The sequence below is a fragment of the Bos grunniens genome, chromosome 21, assembly GCF_055505025.1.
Source record: "Bos grunniens cultivar Pamir isolate PY7600 chromosome 21, Bosgru_T2T1.0, whole genome shotgun sequence".
NCBI lineage: Eukaryota > Metazoa > Chordata > Mammalia > Artiodactyla > Bovidae > Bos > Bos grunniens.
This window is the reverse complement of record NC_141185.1, coordinates 59,509,191-59,523,384: the sequence shown is the minus strand read 5'-3', so window position 1 is coordinate 59,523,384 and position 14,194 is coordinate 59,509,191. Positions and strand designations below refer to the sequence as shown.

The following is a 14,194-nucleotide window of genomic DNA, read 5'->3' as shown; positions in this document are numbered from 1 at the left end:
AGAAGACCCCCTGGAGATGGAAATGGCATCCCACTCCAGAAATTCTTGCCCAGGAAATCCCATGGACAGAGGAGCCTGGCAGGCTACAGTCCATGGGGTCTCAAAGAGTTGGGCACAACTGAGCAATTAGACAACAATAGATTATCCATGGAAATATTTTTCATTACCTGATAGAAGACTGCTTTTGCACAGGTGAAGACTGAGCTTCTTCAGCCAACAGCATTAGCAAAGCTCTGACGCCTACCTATTTAACCCTTGCCTTTCCTTTGGCTTCCCTGGTGGCTCAGACGGTAAAGCGTCTGCCTGCAATGTGGGAGACCCGGGTTCGATCCCTGGGTTGGGAAGATCCCCTGGAGAAGGAAATGGCAACCCACTCCAGTACTCTTGCCTGGAAAAGTCCATGGACTGAGAGGCTCCTCAGAGCCTGGTAGGCTACAGTCCATGGGGTCGCAAAGAGTTGGACACGACTGAGCAACTTCACTTCACTTTCCTTTGAGCAAGTGGTACCAACCTAAATGTCAGCTCTGGCAAAGGGATCAGGCATTGGCCAAAGTAGAAACTGAGACCACCAGTTCCTCCCATGCAAACAACTCAATGACCATCATGTGAAAAGTTTTGGTGTTCATAGATAAGGAAAAGATCTTTACCAAAAACGTTCAGTTGTCAAAGAACCATTTTACCTCTTGTGTGCACACATGTGCACTTGTACACAAATATGTTTTAAGAAAATGAGGATAAGAGAACTGATCTATCCTAAAACTTTAAATCTTGATTCAAGGCATTCACATATTAATATACAAAGGAGTCATGGTTAAAGGTTAAAAACGTATATGTCACCGTGATTTCATATATCGGTATGTTATATGGATCTATTATTTGGGTGGGCTTAGAAAGTAAAGCATTTGAAATGAAATAAAGACAAATGAAATTTCTAATCAGTTTATGGTCCTGGAGAATTTTCAAACCAAAGTTATTATAAGATGAATGTAAGCAGGAAGATATAAGAAAAAAACAGAAAGAAAAGAAAAAAAAAAGGCAGTTAAGTGGAATTTAACTTGTCAGGCTACAGTGTAGAACTCCATTACCATATCTTTCTTTTTTTTTTAATAGTATTCTCTGAAAAGCACTAGATGTAATAAAGTCAATTTAAAATTTGTTCTACCAATCTTTTGCATCTGTAATTTTCCCATTAAACGTAAATGCCCATGAGGCAAGCTATTTGCATTACATTGCATTTGCAGTCTTTAAAACAAACTATAAATCCCCTCCTTGTTTCATGTGATTGATGCTGTGTGTATAAATACCACCATAAACCTCAAAGGGGGCTAACAGTGACAGTAAATTAAAGTTTTCAAGTCTGGCAGCATCTCAGCACTCCAGCCCTTGATCTTAAGCAGTGTTGTTAACCCCCGCCTCATTGCCCTCCTGAACTCACCTTTTTTTCCCCTTCTTTCCTGCTCTGCCCCCCATTCTGATTTCCTTGGGAAACACCTTCCCGGCCATGCAAGTCACACCAGGGCAGGGAGAGGCAGTTAATTAAATCGAGGCTGCAGTGGGCTTGCTGGAGAGCTGAAGGCCCTGACTTGCAGCCCTCCAGGATCTGAGATCAAGAATCGTGCAGGCCCCTTCCCTCTGTAAACAATGGTCAGCCACAGAGATACTGATTAACTGGCAAAAGCCCCATGATTAGCTGCTTTCATGGTGATTGTCTTCTGCTCAACAGCCTTTCCCGTTGGGAGGAGGAGGAGGAGACAGGAGCAGTCGATGGAGAAAGGATGCGGAGGAAAAGGAGGAAAGAAAGACTTCTCACTATGTTTTTCAGTTTCCAAGTATTGAATCACCTCTCCATCCTCATTATTTTATTCTCTATTTTGAAAGGACATAACTGATGTAATTACTTTTTATTAAAACAGCCTGGCCAAGAGCATCTTCACCTGGATTGGAGGGGTTACTTGAAACATAAACAAAGCTAATGCCTTTCTAGAGCTTCAGAGGATCCTTTAGACTCCTGTCTCCATCTTACTGCAGTTGGAATAGATTTGGAGAAAATGGTGATCAAAATGGTGATCCTGGAGAAATCATAACTGTTGACCCACTGACTTTGCCTCCCCTCCCAGTATGTGGTGAGTCTTCTCGAACTTGGAAGAGTAAATTCCTTGACCAACCTTATGTGATTGCTCCCAAAATTGAGCCAAGGCTAATTGATTCAGGGTGCGTTGTGGTTTCTCATTGTCATCTCAAATGCTCCCCATATTTTTTTTTACTTTTTTCCCTAGAATAAAAGGAACATAATTGTAAAATCCCATATCAATTTTTTTCTCTAGCTGTATGTTTCATATATGACTTCAAAATAGGAACATAAATTAGCAGAACCTCACAGCTCATATATGCAAAATTCTTGGGGGAATGACAAATCATCAAGGATGGGTAAATTATTCCTCCAGAAGGGAAAGGGAAGACACAGAGGAAAAGCAATTGGGAGAGATGGGGGAAAGGAAGACAGAGGAAGAGAAGTGAAGGCAATGAAACAATGAAGCTAATTAATTAATTTAGGCTATTAATCTGGACCACATGTCCTCTGACGATCTCTGAATCAATGGAGGATCCCAAGTGAATATTGACAGGGACACTGAAATATATTTGGAAAAAAATACTTCTATGCTTTTTCATTTCCTCTATGATCTTTTAAGGCTCTAGGAGGAAGAATCCAAGAAATATTGACACTGAAGAGAGTGTCCCTACCCAAGATAGATTTCTGGAGACTTCCTTTGTCCTTTTTCTTCAGAAAGACAGAACTGCCTACCACGGAACCTGCTTCTTCTGTTGCCCAGAAGCCTTCTTCAAGAAGGTAGCTGTGCAATCCGTTCATCTTTCTCATTATACTGCTGTTTTTACAAGTCTCCCATATGCCTGATGTAACGAAAGTGAAAATTCATGTTGACTTGGTTAAAGACATGAAGTTTATCATCATTTCTGCAAGGGACTCTTGGAACTCATTTATAGCCAAGTAAATAAATGGTGGAGAAGAGGGAGGAAACAGCTATTTATAGTCTTCACTATGTGTCTGTCGCTCTATTTGGTGATTTCACATGTTATCAACCTTTGCAATAATCCCGACAGGCAGTTTCATTTTTCTTTGTCCATAAAATAGGAAAAATGATGTCTAAGAAACGGTTCAAGGCCCTTCAAATGATAACTCATGGTAGCTTTTTTTTTTTTTTTTTTTGAGATTGTCTTTTCTCTCCTCAAAGTTTCTAATGGAGCCTGTTCCAAAACACAAAATGTGAAATCTTAAAGGCAGATCCTAAGGACAGAGACACAGACACCAGTGTCTTCCAGTAAACAACTGGGCCTGCTTGGTTCTGAGGCTATTCATACAAGAGCTTACAGTCTGATGTATCTTCTGGCCATCTGGTTATTGGTTCTGCTGTTGGAAATAACAGAATAAGGATACTAAACTTGTGTGTGTGTGTGTGTGTGTGTGTTATACATATGAATTGGGTATAGAGAGAGCAAGAAACAGAATGGTATAGTCCTGAAAGAAAAGTGCATGTGTTGGAATGGATAGAATTTGGTGTAACAATTAGAAACAGGGAAAACTATATGCAATATCTTAAACTTCTGTCTTCCCTTCCCACCTCCTTCTCAATCATTCTTCCTCTGTGCCTTTCTTTTCCTTCTGGATGAATAATTTACACATTTTTGAAGGTTTATCATTCCCCCAAGAATTTTGCATAAATGACCAATGGAGGTTCTTTTCATCTGCATTCTTATTTTGAAGTCATACCTGAAACATACAACTTGAAAAAAATTGACATAGAATTTTAAGATTTTTTGTTTTTCTTTTAGTCTAGGAAAAACTACAAAAAAAAAAATAATAAAGTACTCTGGGGAGTGTTTGAGATACCCCAGTGTACCTTGAATCAATCAACTTTGGCAAAAGTTTGGGGAGCAACCCCACATGATTATGCTCAAGATCACACAAAAGCCCTTCACAAAAATAAACATTTTCTCTCCATACCTTGATGGTGCTAGTGGTAAAGACTCCACCTGCAATACAGGAGTCTAAGGAGATGCAGGTTCAATCCCTGGGCCAGGAAGATCTCCTTGGAGGAGGAAATGCCAACCCACTCCACTATTCTGGCCTGGAGAATCCCATGGACAAAGGAGCCTGCAGGCTACAGTCCGTGGGGTCATAAAGAGTCGGGCAGAACTTAGCGCGCACACACACACACACACACACTCCATACATTGGGCTTCCTAGGTAGTGTTAGTAGTAAAGAACCCACTTGCCAATGGAGGAGATATGAGACACAGATTTGATCCCTGGGTTGGGAAGATTCCCTGGAGGAGGGTATCACAACCCAGTCTAGTATTCTTATCTAGAGAATCCCATGGACAGAAGAGCCTACATGGACAGAATCCTATGGACAGAAGGCTACAGTCCATAGAGTTGAAAATAGTCAAGACTGAAGTGACTTACACATGTGCATGCATGCTCCGTACATTTCTGGCCCTAATGTAACAGTTATCCCATCAAGATTCTCCATTTCAGAACTCTTCTCACTTTATTCTTCTTCCCAACTCCTAAATCAAAATATATTCATTTGTGTTCCCTCTCCTTGAAGGACTCTTTCAGGTTAGATGTACTGACAAACTGATTTCCATTCCAGTGTCATCAGAAAATAATTCAGATGTGTGTCTCTTTGATTGACAACATTTAAGGCCTTAAATCAAAGGAAGGACTAATGGTGTAAAATACCTAGTCTCCAATTATGTGGTGATAGTGGGTATGATCTTAAAGCAAATAGGAGTCCTATGAATAATTGCTGCCTGCACATTTGCTCATGGCCTTCAAGGGGCTTCCCTGATGGCTCAGTGGTAAAGAATCCACTTGCAATGCAGGAGACCTGGGTTTGGAAGATCCCCTGCAGAAGGAAATGGCAACCCACTCCAGTAATCTTGCCTGGGAAAATCCCATGGACAGAGGAGCCAAGTGGGCAACGGTCCATGGGGTCGCAAAGAGTCAGACACAACTTAGCAACTGAAAACAACAAAATGAGGGGCTCTTCTTTTCTGTGATTCCTTATCCTGAGGGATCTGCAGATATTTCAAGCTCTGAGTGTGAGTCTTGGATGCGTTGTTACTGAGTTTAAATATTAATCTCAGGGACTGATATTCTCATGTTGTTCTCGTATCATTGAACCTGTCAATATTCTTTGACATCAGCTTACTTTTACTTAATTTAAATATATAGAAAGGTGATTACCTTTAAGAATAAAAAATTCAATAAGGCACAATGCCTGCCTTTGAGGAGAGTATACATTATTGCTATTTAATATAAAATAAAATGTAGTAAGTGATTGCAAGTGGTGCAAAATGTGATGAGAATTCTGAGGCAAGAGATAGTGTTCTAGACTTGGCTCATAGTATTGTATCCCTTGTTTTTAAAGGGCACCAAGAACTAAAAGGTCTTTGTCCTTCGCCTCAGAAAGTTTCTGTCTTATTTAGTGAGAGTGGGTATAGAAGTAAGAATGAAATGTAGAAACACTCAAAGAGAAATTAATATAAATAATGACCAGTTAATGTAAATACCTAATAGCAGGGGCCAAATTCTAGCTCAAAGGGGAGTTATGAGCACCTGTAACATGTCTGCTGCAATGTCATGTAAGAAATTGATGAGGAGAATGGTGTAATTGAAAATACAGTCATTTCAGTCAGTATTAATTTGATTCTTGATACCATGCACTTTTGTTGAATGGATTATATATCAAAGTGTGGAAGAAATGTCAATTAGAGTTGGGACCAGGACAGACAAGAGCTGAGAGCAATGGGAAATGCTACCCAGGAGGAAGTTTTTGTCTTAGGCAAATGAAAAACACGGATTGGAGCAAAGTGAGATTTCCTGAGTAGGGGATGACCTAGCAAAGTCTAGGGGTAACCAGCAAATAAAGATGCGAGATGGTAGGGTGGTTGACATGGCCAAGAAAGAAGATTTCTGCATAGACCAGAGAGGTGAGAGAGTCAGAGGGTATGGCTGTTCCTATTTTGAACCACAGATTGCTGGGAAGGTCAACTGGAAGGTCGAGATGATCACTCTGGTAATTTAAGTGGGCAAGTGGGCTGGGTGTAGATTGTGGAAAATGGGGGGAGAGAGTATGTTTGGTTGGACAGCTGCTCAAATTGAGCCTTTTGTTTACAGGTGGAAATGAAGCTCCTGTGTTGCCAGATTTCAATTTTCAAGAAAAACTTAACAATTTATATTTTTTATTTGAAGTCTGTCAATTGTTAAATGTTGGCCATGCATTCAAATATCAGGCCGTTTCCTACAGATGCATCATAAAACAAAGAAGAACAGAAAGGCATGTTCCAGTCTTCCTTGGTAAGAGCTCTAATCTGATTTATTTGGTCTTACCTAAATGTATTTAATTATTTTTGGTCTGACAGTATAAAGTGATTGTGAAAAAAAATCTCTGTTGCTATTGTGAGAAACATGAACAAAATTCTCAGTTTTCCACTTTGAAAGATTTGCCAAGTTGTTTGATCTGTTTCATCATGAATTTCTGTTAGGAAGAAGACATATTACATACTAGAAATATAAGCTGCTAAGCAGGGCACACAAACTAAATTTGTACTTTTGATTCTACTGTAGTTCTGAATTTTTGTCCTTTTTTCCAGTCCTAAATATATGTATTCTCAATGCTTACTTATTTATACATTTTAATACCCCCTATTATATCATCTGGGGAAAAAAATAACTTCTTTGGTTTTGTTTTTTCTTTTTACGCAAAATGAGAAAGATACTGGTAACACAATCACAAGCCCAGAATCTCCGAATGAGTCATATAATCAAACCCTACAATTGACACAGACTCTGTAAACAGAGACTATCAGAGTAGAAACTCATACTAAGAAATAGGATTGTAGCAGATTCTGTTGTATTACAGAACTCATTTCTGTTTCACTTCAGCTATGCATCCATATTCTTAAAACTTTCAGATTTGGCAAGTACAGCATTTCCACTGACCAATGTCAAAGGCATCCCTCTTCAGTATTATAAAAACTCACATCTTTGTCAGGTCATTACTGTTTTTCAGGAATTAATTGATAGGGATTACCTGAAGAATCCAGAGAAAGAGCAGGTGCTTCGACCTGGCTATCACGGAGGCGGTAATAAATGTAATGATGGCTTGCTGCCTGAGGATTCGTGGCACCAGGTACCCATTTCAGCCCAAACAGATTGCAAATATATCCCTCCTCTCCAATCACCCTATTAATTTGGAAATACTTAGATCTAAATTTCAGCATAGGAATCTACAGATCCTACCAATTACAATAAGCCACCTTGTCCTACTAAAACCGCCACAGTGCTGTTTGGTTTAACAGAGAATGATAATTTAACTTTGGAATAATCTTGACGTTGTAAAAAGAATTAAAATTATAACTCTTTTGCACAATCGTGCTGTGCAGCTTTCTATAGACAGTAGTGTGCCGAATTTCAAGTAATATTCTTCTGTTGCCCCATATCCCCAGGTCCTGGATAAAAATGAAATGTGCATTTCATAAGAAGATCCCAGCGAGCAGTAATAAGAAAAAGTATTCAATCATAGTCAATTGGTTAAAGCTTTGGGGATGGGCTCAAGTCACCATTTTATTCTTCTTCTTCTTCTTTTTTTTAATAAGGACACAAATAAAAAAATTAAACTGAGCTATTTTTTCCGCCTCCACCAGATCGAATCAGCTAGGGAAATAGATGCTGTTATATCTTTAGCAACATGAAGATAATGTCCACTGGATTGTTTCAGAATTAGTGGAAGCATCATCAATCACCTCAATTACAATAAACAAAAATTCTAGTCAATGTAATATAAGATCCTTTAAGTGTAACCTGAGATCAAATAAAAATATATACCTGATGCCATTGTGTTACCACCCCCAATTAAAAAAAAAGGGGAGGGGGAAAGGAAGTGTATTTTTTCCATTGTTTTTTCGTTGCTCAGTCGTGTCCAACTCTTTGCAACCCCATGGCCTATAGCCTTCCAGGCTCCTCTGTCCCTGGGATTCCCAAGGTAAGAATACTAGAGTGGGTTGCCATTTCCTTCTCCAGGGGATTTTCCAGAATGAGGGATCAAACCTGTTTCCTGCATTGGCAGGCAGATTCTTTGCCTCTGAGCCACCAGGGAAGCCCTATTTTCCATTAAATTTATATATATATATTAAAAAAAAAGAAAAAACCTGGCAATGCCAGGTCTTTGCATTATCAGGATTTCTATTTTCATAGTTGTCAAGAAAACTGAAAACAGAAATTGCCCGGAGGATGTTTTAATTATTTGAAAAATTAAGAGTCATGTATAATTGTATATTTCTAAGGTTTTTAGATAGTCCTTTGAATTGGCTTCTTTTTTGGAAAGCATTTTTTAATAAGGAATTTTATCATGCTAGATGTAAATAAATCAGTTTTCAAAAACAACAAATACTCCCCAGTGTGGTCAAACATATTTTCACATTGGCATCCTTTGGTCTTGCACAGAAATAAAACATCTTCCAAAATTTTGAAATCTAGGAAATAAAACCCAGACTGCCCAAGCAGACATATTTTTGTGGAAATCTTGAGTAAAGCTTTTTTTTTTTTTTTCCTTTTACCTACTAGGAAATCTTTTTACAGCCAATATTACAGCTAGCATATTATGCCACTCCGAAACAGTTGGGAACTTTCATTCATTCACATTCACTGTAAAAGGAATTTTCCTCTGTCTCAGCTCATTATAAGCAGATGCTACTGAATATATTGAAAAAAAAATTCAATGGTACCTAAGAATAAAAAAAAATTAAAAAAAAAAAAAAACGCTTAAAACAATAGTTGTTTAGAGAGACCTCCACGGATCCCAGTGCTCCGGAACCTTCTCCTGGGTTGTGAACAATCGAAGATTTATTCGAGCTCTCTGCACACTGGGAAATGAAGACCCAGAAGCTCATTATCATGTCTATTAAAAAGCAGAAACTGGGGTACATCTAAGAAAAGATGTATTACTTTTTAAACTGCACAGCAAACCGCAGACCAATAGGGACTTGAACTATATAAAAATACTCTCGGTAGTAGGAGAGTGGGGAGGGAGTGGGGGGTGGGGGGTGAAATTCACTTTCCCAAACAGCAGGAAAATACCACACTACTAACTTCCATTGTTGTCACAGCTTTGGAAAAGTGGCTCTATCCTACTCTTCTTGAAAAGTGATTTTTGAAGTCAGACTTTTGGTTCGATCAGAAGACTAAATGGGACTATTAGAGTAACTCTGGGGACCCTGCTCCAGGAAGGGTGAGGGAGGGTTTGATTAGCAATGACCAGTTAAATTCTAGTTAACCTCAATTAGAAACCTTCCCCTTTGCTAATTGGATTAATTTGTCAGCAGGCAGTATACTTATGAAGTGTACTGAAGCCAAATTTGTGCTACTCTATGATGAGATAAAAATCATTGGTGTGGGGAGACTCATTTCTTAAGAGTGCATCTATAGCCAATTTCTGCAAAGGTAGGACAAAGTTGAATTTTACTATCAACTTGGAAGAGACATTATTACAGTGATTCTCTTTGCAGCCTGAAAAAGAATATGCCCAGTAAGCAAATTCTCTTTCAATTAAAAGCTTTCCAAACTTAGGGTTTAATGAAACTTTAATTAAAGTCAGTGGAAAAGTCATGTTCAGGAAAAAAATAAATAAATAAATAAAGGAACTCAAAAGTGTCCTTTTCATTCTCTTTTGACTAATCCAAAGATACTGTCTCTTTCCTTTTTTTTTTCAGTGTTTTGTGCACAGAAAGACACAGACCAACAAAACCTGTTGCATTATAGACCATCTCATGACCCAAAGACAAGGAATGTCTACGTTCTCATTAAAATGGCAAAGCACGTGACCACGCTGCACCCAATAACATGTTTCAGAGAGTGGCCGTGTGCTTCCCACGTGGCTCAGTGGTAAAGAGCTCATCTGCCAATGCAGGAGCTGCAGGTTCAATCCCTGGGTCAGGAAGATCCCCTGGAGAAGGAAATGGCAACCTACCTACTCCAGGATTCTTGCCTGGGAAAGCCCATGGACAGAGGAGCCTGGTGGGCTACAGTCCAAGGCGTGGCAAAAGAGTTGCACACAACTTAGTGACGGGGCACTCAGTCCTGTTCTTTGTGAACAGTCTACTTGACAAAAACTAAGCCTCAAATTTGCAGGACAGTTTGTTGGGCTCCATTTTAATGATAAAAATATAATATGATATTTCTCAACCTGTTAGGGTATCTGTGAACGGGTCCAGTTTGAAGAAAATAAAATGACAATGTCAATCGCACATATTTCCCTGTGGTGGAAATAAAATCCCTCCAAGTGGGTCCAAGCTCAAATGAACAGAGAATCTCTTATACTTGAAAATATGTTAATAAGGCTGCAAAATATTGTGTCTTCAAATTGGCTAAAGGGCAAACTGCTGTCATCAGCACCATCCATCTCCTGGGTGAACCGCACCTATCTGCTTAAACAGACACAAGGCTACCAATGTCGTGTACATGTTTCAAAGTATGAAAGAGAGTCTGTGGCATTTTCTGCTTTTATCTATTTCACAAAGGGAGGCAAGGGAAATTAGTATTCCATACATATTCTAAGGGAATATAGGTTGTGTTTAAGAGGTCAACCTTTTTTCTTTTCTTTTTTCTCTTATAATAAAGATGCTACAAATAGGACCTTAAATTCTTTGCCTTTACAAACAAAGCATTTCACAGGAAGGAGACAGTAAAAATTATCAGATTATGACAATTAATGGCAATGTACAGTGTTTCCTCTGCGTGTGTGTGTGATCTACCTATGACCAGGGCACTGAACATTCCTTGTCTATAACCTGAACCAAACCTCATTGTCACCTGTTGATAATAGAGAAGAAAGGAAGCCAAGCATCAGGATCAGGGCACAATAATGTCTGTTGACGATAAATTATCAAAACAATAATCATGTTTAGCCAATCCCTTTGTGTAAAACTGTTATTATGATTCCAGTGCCAGCTGTCTGAAACTTTAATTTAAGTGCTTGCTTGAGGCAAGACATTTGGAATGCTAGTTTAGAATGTTTTATAGCTCAAGCAATATGTTTTACTAACCTCAAATACTGTGATGATGGTTTAAATGGTGACTATAATTTGTACGTGGGGGCTCCAGGGTGAGTTTTGCTTTTCCAGAGAAGTGTCTGCTGCATCAAAAATTCAGACATTTCTGGGTTATCTTGGGTTCCCTATCCTTGTGGGACCTGGATACTGCATCTCCCCGCCCACAGGTAAGCACTGCAGATGGTTAACTTTGGGGATGTTGCTTCAAGTTGCTGCAGTTGGAATGTTCCTCAGAAACAGCCATGTTCAGTGGAAAGCACAGTGCTAGAAAAGCTATGGTTTAGTGCTAGGTGGGTAAGTAACTTTCATTCTGTTCCTCACCAACCATTCTCTTGACTCTAGACCTTTAGAAAAGAAGGCAAAAAACCAGATCCTGTCACTGTCTCCACCACATATTCATCATTCCTTAGTAATGGATCAGCAAGATGTTGGTATGTTGATAATAAAGGATAAGATTCTACTTTAAATATAGGAGGCCCCAGGATATAATCCATCTATAAGAATTTTTGCAGTTGTCTTTATCATGCATAAATTATAAGAATGGAAAGATGAAGGCCATTTAAGATTAGTTGCAATGTATCTCTTTATATTAGACTATTACTAAGATAGCATAATATTAAAAAATTATGTCATTTTAGAATAAATTCTAAAGCATATTATATCCACTATCTCAATATCATAGCAGCATCTTTTCATGATAAAGTCTCATTTTGCAATGGAAATTTCAGGAATTTAAAGAAGTTATATTGTTACTGAAAAGTAGGGGTCTGGCTGCTGTCCACTCAAAAGCCATTAGAGAGGCCAGGTTGAAGGAAAGGAAATTGCTTTATTTCAAATGCTGACTGGGGGGTGGGCAGGGCAGACGTCTGTCCAAAGGCTGACTTCCAGCACTGACAATCAGTGGACAACAACTTTTACAGACATGGTGGGGAGGGGAGGCTACATGCAGAAACAGCACAGTCAGCTGACAGTCATGTTCAAATTGATCGTTGGTGGTTCTGACCAGAGTCATCTTGGTTATTTTAGGTATAGTCAATCTTACTGGTTTGTTTCCATTTCTTTGAGGCCAGTTCTCAGAACTGTGACAGCTTATGTCAGGGTACCGTCTGGTCATCATGTGGTTAACTTCTCCACCTGGGGTTTCAGTATCTATAAGACAGCTCACAGGACGTGGTTCAGAATATCATCTATAGCTGTTGAGAAGAAACTAAAGGTTCTTGACTATGCTTCATGACTACATTATTATTATTTGTTCTCCTTTGAATGTTTTCCTTTGTTTCTGAATGTTCCCATTTCTCTGATTAAACTTATTCTTTGACTAAAGTTTTCCACAGACAACAGGCAGGCAGAGGACAGGGGGGAGGTGGGGCAAGGGCGACAGGGTCCTGCTCTGTTTCACTATGACCAAGTGGGTCACAGATCTCCAAAGACCAAGGCCCAAAGCTAGGTGACCGAGTCAACCAGGAACACCTGCAGTTTTCAACTTTTCACGATTCCCTTTGGATTCTCTGAATCATCAAAGAAATACTTTCAAGAGACATTACTTTGCCAACAAAGGTCCGTCTAGTCAAGGCTATGGTTTTTCCAGTGGTCATGTATGGATGTGAGAGTTGGACTGTGAAGAAGGCTGAGTGCTGAAGAATTGATGCTTTTGAACTGTGGTGTTGGAGAAGACTCTTGAGAGTCCCTTGGACTGCAAGGAGATCCAACCAGTCCATTCTGAAGGAGATCAGCCCTGGGATTTCTTTGGAAGGAATGATGCTAAAGCTGAAACTCCAGTACTTTGGCCACCTCATGCGAAGAGCTGACTCATTGGAAAAGACTCTGATGCTGGGAAGGATTGGGGGCAGGAGGAAAAGGGAGCAACAGAGGATGAGATGGGGCTGGATGGCATCACTGACTCGATGGACGTGAGTTTGAGTGAACTCCGGGAGTTGGTGATGGACAGGGAGGCCTGGCATGCTGCAATTCATGGGGTTGCAAAGAGTCGGACATGACTGAGCAACTGAACTGAACTGAATCTTTGATAGAATTTGTCTTCTCTTTACAAACTCTACAACCACCAGTGAGTGTAAGTTACAAATTTAGTGTCTACGTTTCTGGGGGAAACTTTTTCCTACTGGAGGTTCCTAATATCTAATGGTTGTTTTTAATGTTAGGTATTTAATAAAATTGGGGAATAACTTGATACCTAAAGTATAGCTCAGGTTGTATTTTTTCCCACTATAGAAAAAGCCTAATTTAACTTAAGAAATGTCTCCTGGAATTTTACAAGATGAAAATCTGCTGGTGGAGACAGGTGGGAAAACATACTGAAGCTATGGCAAATACATACTCTTCTCTGATGACAGTTTTTGTCCAGCTGATTGACTCATACAATAGCAATTGTCTCAAATTATCCTGATAGAAGAACCACACACATGTGCATTGGTCATATGTATAGCCAGATGCATTTCTGGGAAAAAAGCTGTGTAAAAATCATTCCCAAACACAATTCCTGACACAAAGGAGAGGTATAATAAATATAAAAGCAAATGGGTACCAACATCAATACACTTCTTTTTACTGGACCTGGGCAAGCTTATCTTTTGAAAGAATTCCAGAGGAAATGTGATATAAAGTAATAACATGTGCTCTCCTTTCTATGTGTTGGTTTTATAATTCCAGATGATGACATATGAATCTGTAGTGGGCTGCCTTTGAAATTACTATGCTGAGAAAGAAATGCTCTACTTAACAGGCATCTACAATGTGACTTACAATCAGCTTGTATTTTTTACAAAGTCACCATTTATAGAATATAGGTGATGTTTGCAACATTAATGAACATGCAAAAAATGTTGGTGTTTCTCAAGAAACAAGGCAGAAGGGGTATATAAAAGGCTGCATAAGTAATGTTTATCTATGTAGAATGAATGAGTTGAGACAGAAGTTAATCAATAGAGTCAAATTAGAGGATGTTTCACTGGAATGCCTCATTGTTTTGGGAGTACCCAATTTTTAAATCCTCAAAGTTTAGCACATAACTGATGCCTGTGATGATAGAACTGGACTCAACCTG

At 39.2% G+C, this 14,194-nt stretch overlaps 1 long non-coding RNA gene across 3 annotated transcripts; it reads left to right on the top strand.

Moving 5' to 3' along the window:
* Positions 1-1,598: 1,598 nt before the first annotated feature.
* LOC147349789 (uncharacterized) lies at positions 1,599-8,190 on the top strand. 3 transcript variants are annotated; one of them, XR_015150528.1, is made up of 5 exons: positions 1,599-2,123; positions 2,691-2,848; positions 6,203-6,382; positions 7,098-7,217; positions 7,534-8,190. It is a non-coding gene; the product is annotated as an uncharacterized LOC147349789 (long non-coding RNA). The 3 variants fall into 3 exon arrangements; XR_015150526.1 differs by having other exon boundaries at positions 1,606-2,123; positions 7,080-7,217; positions 7,534-8,186; XR_015150527.1 differs by lacking the exon at positions 2,691-2,848 and having other exon boundaries at positions 1,605-2,123; positions 7,080-7,217.
* Positions 8,191-14,194: the final 6,004 nt, after the last annotated feature.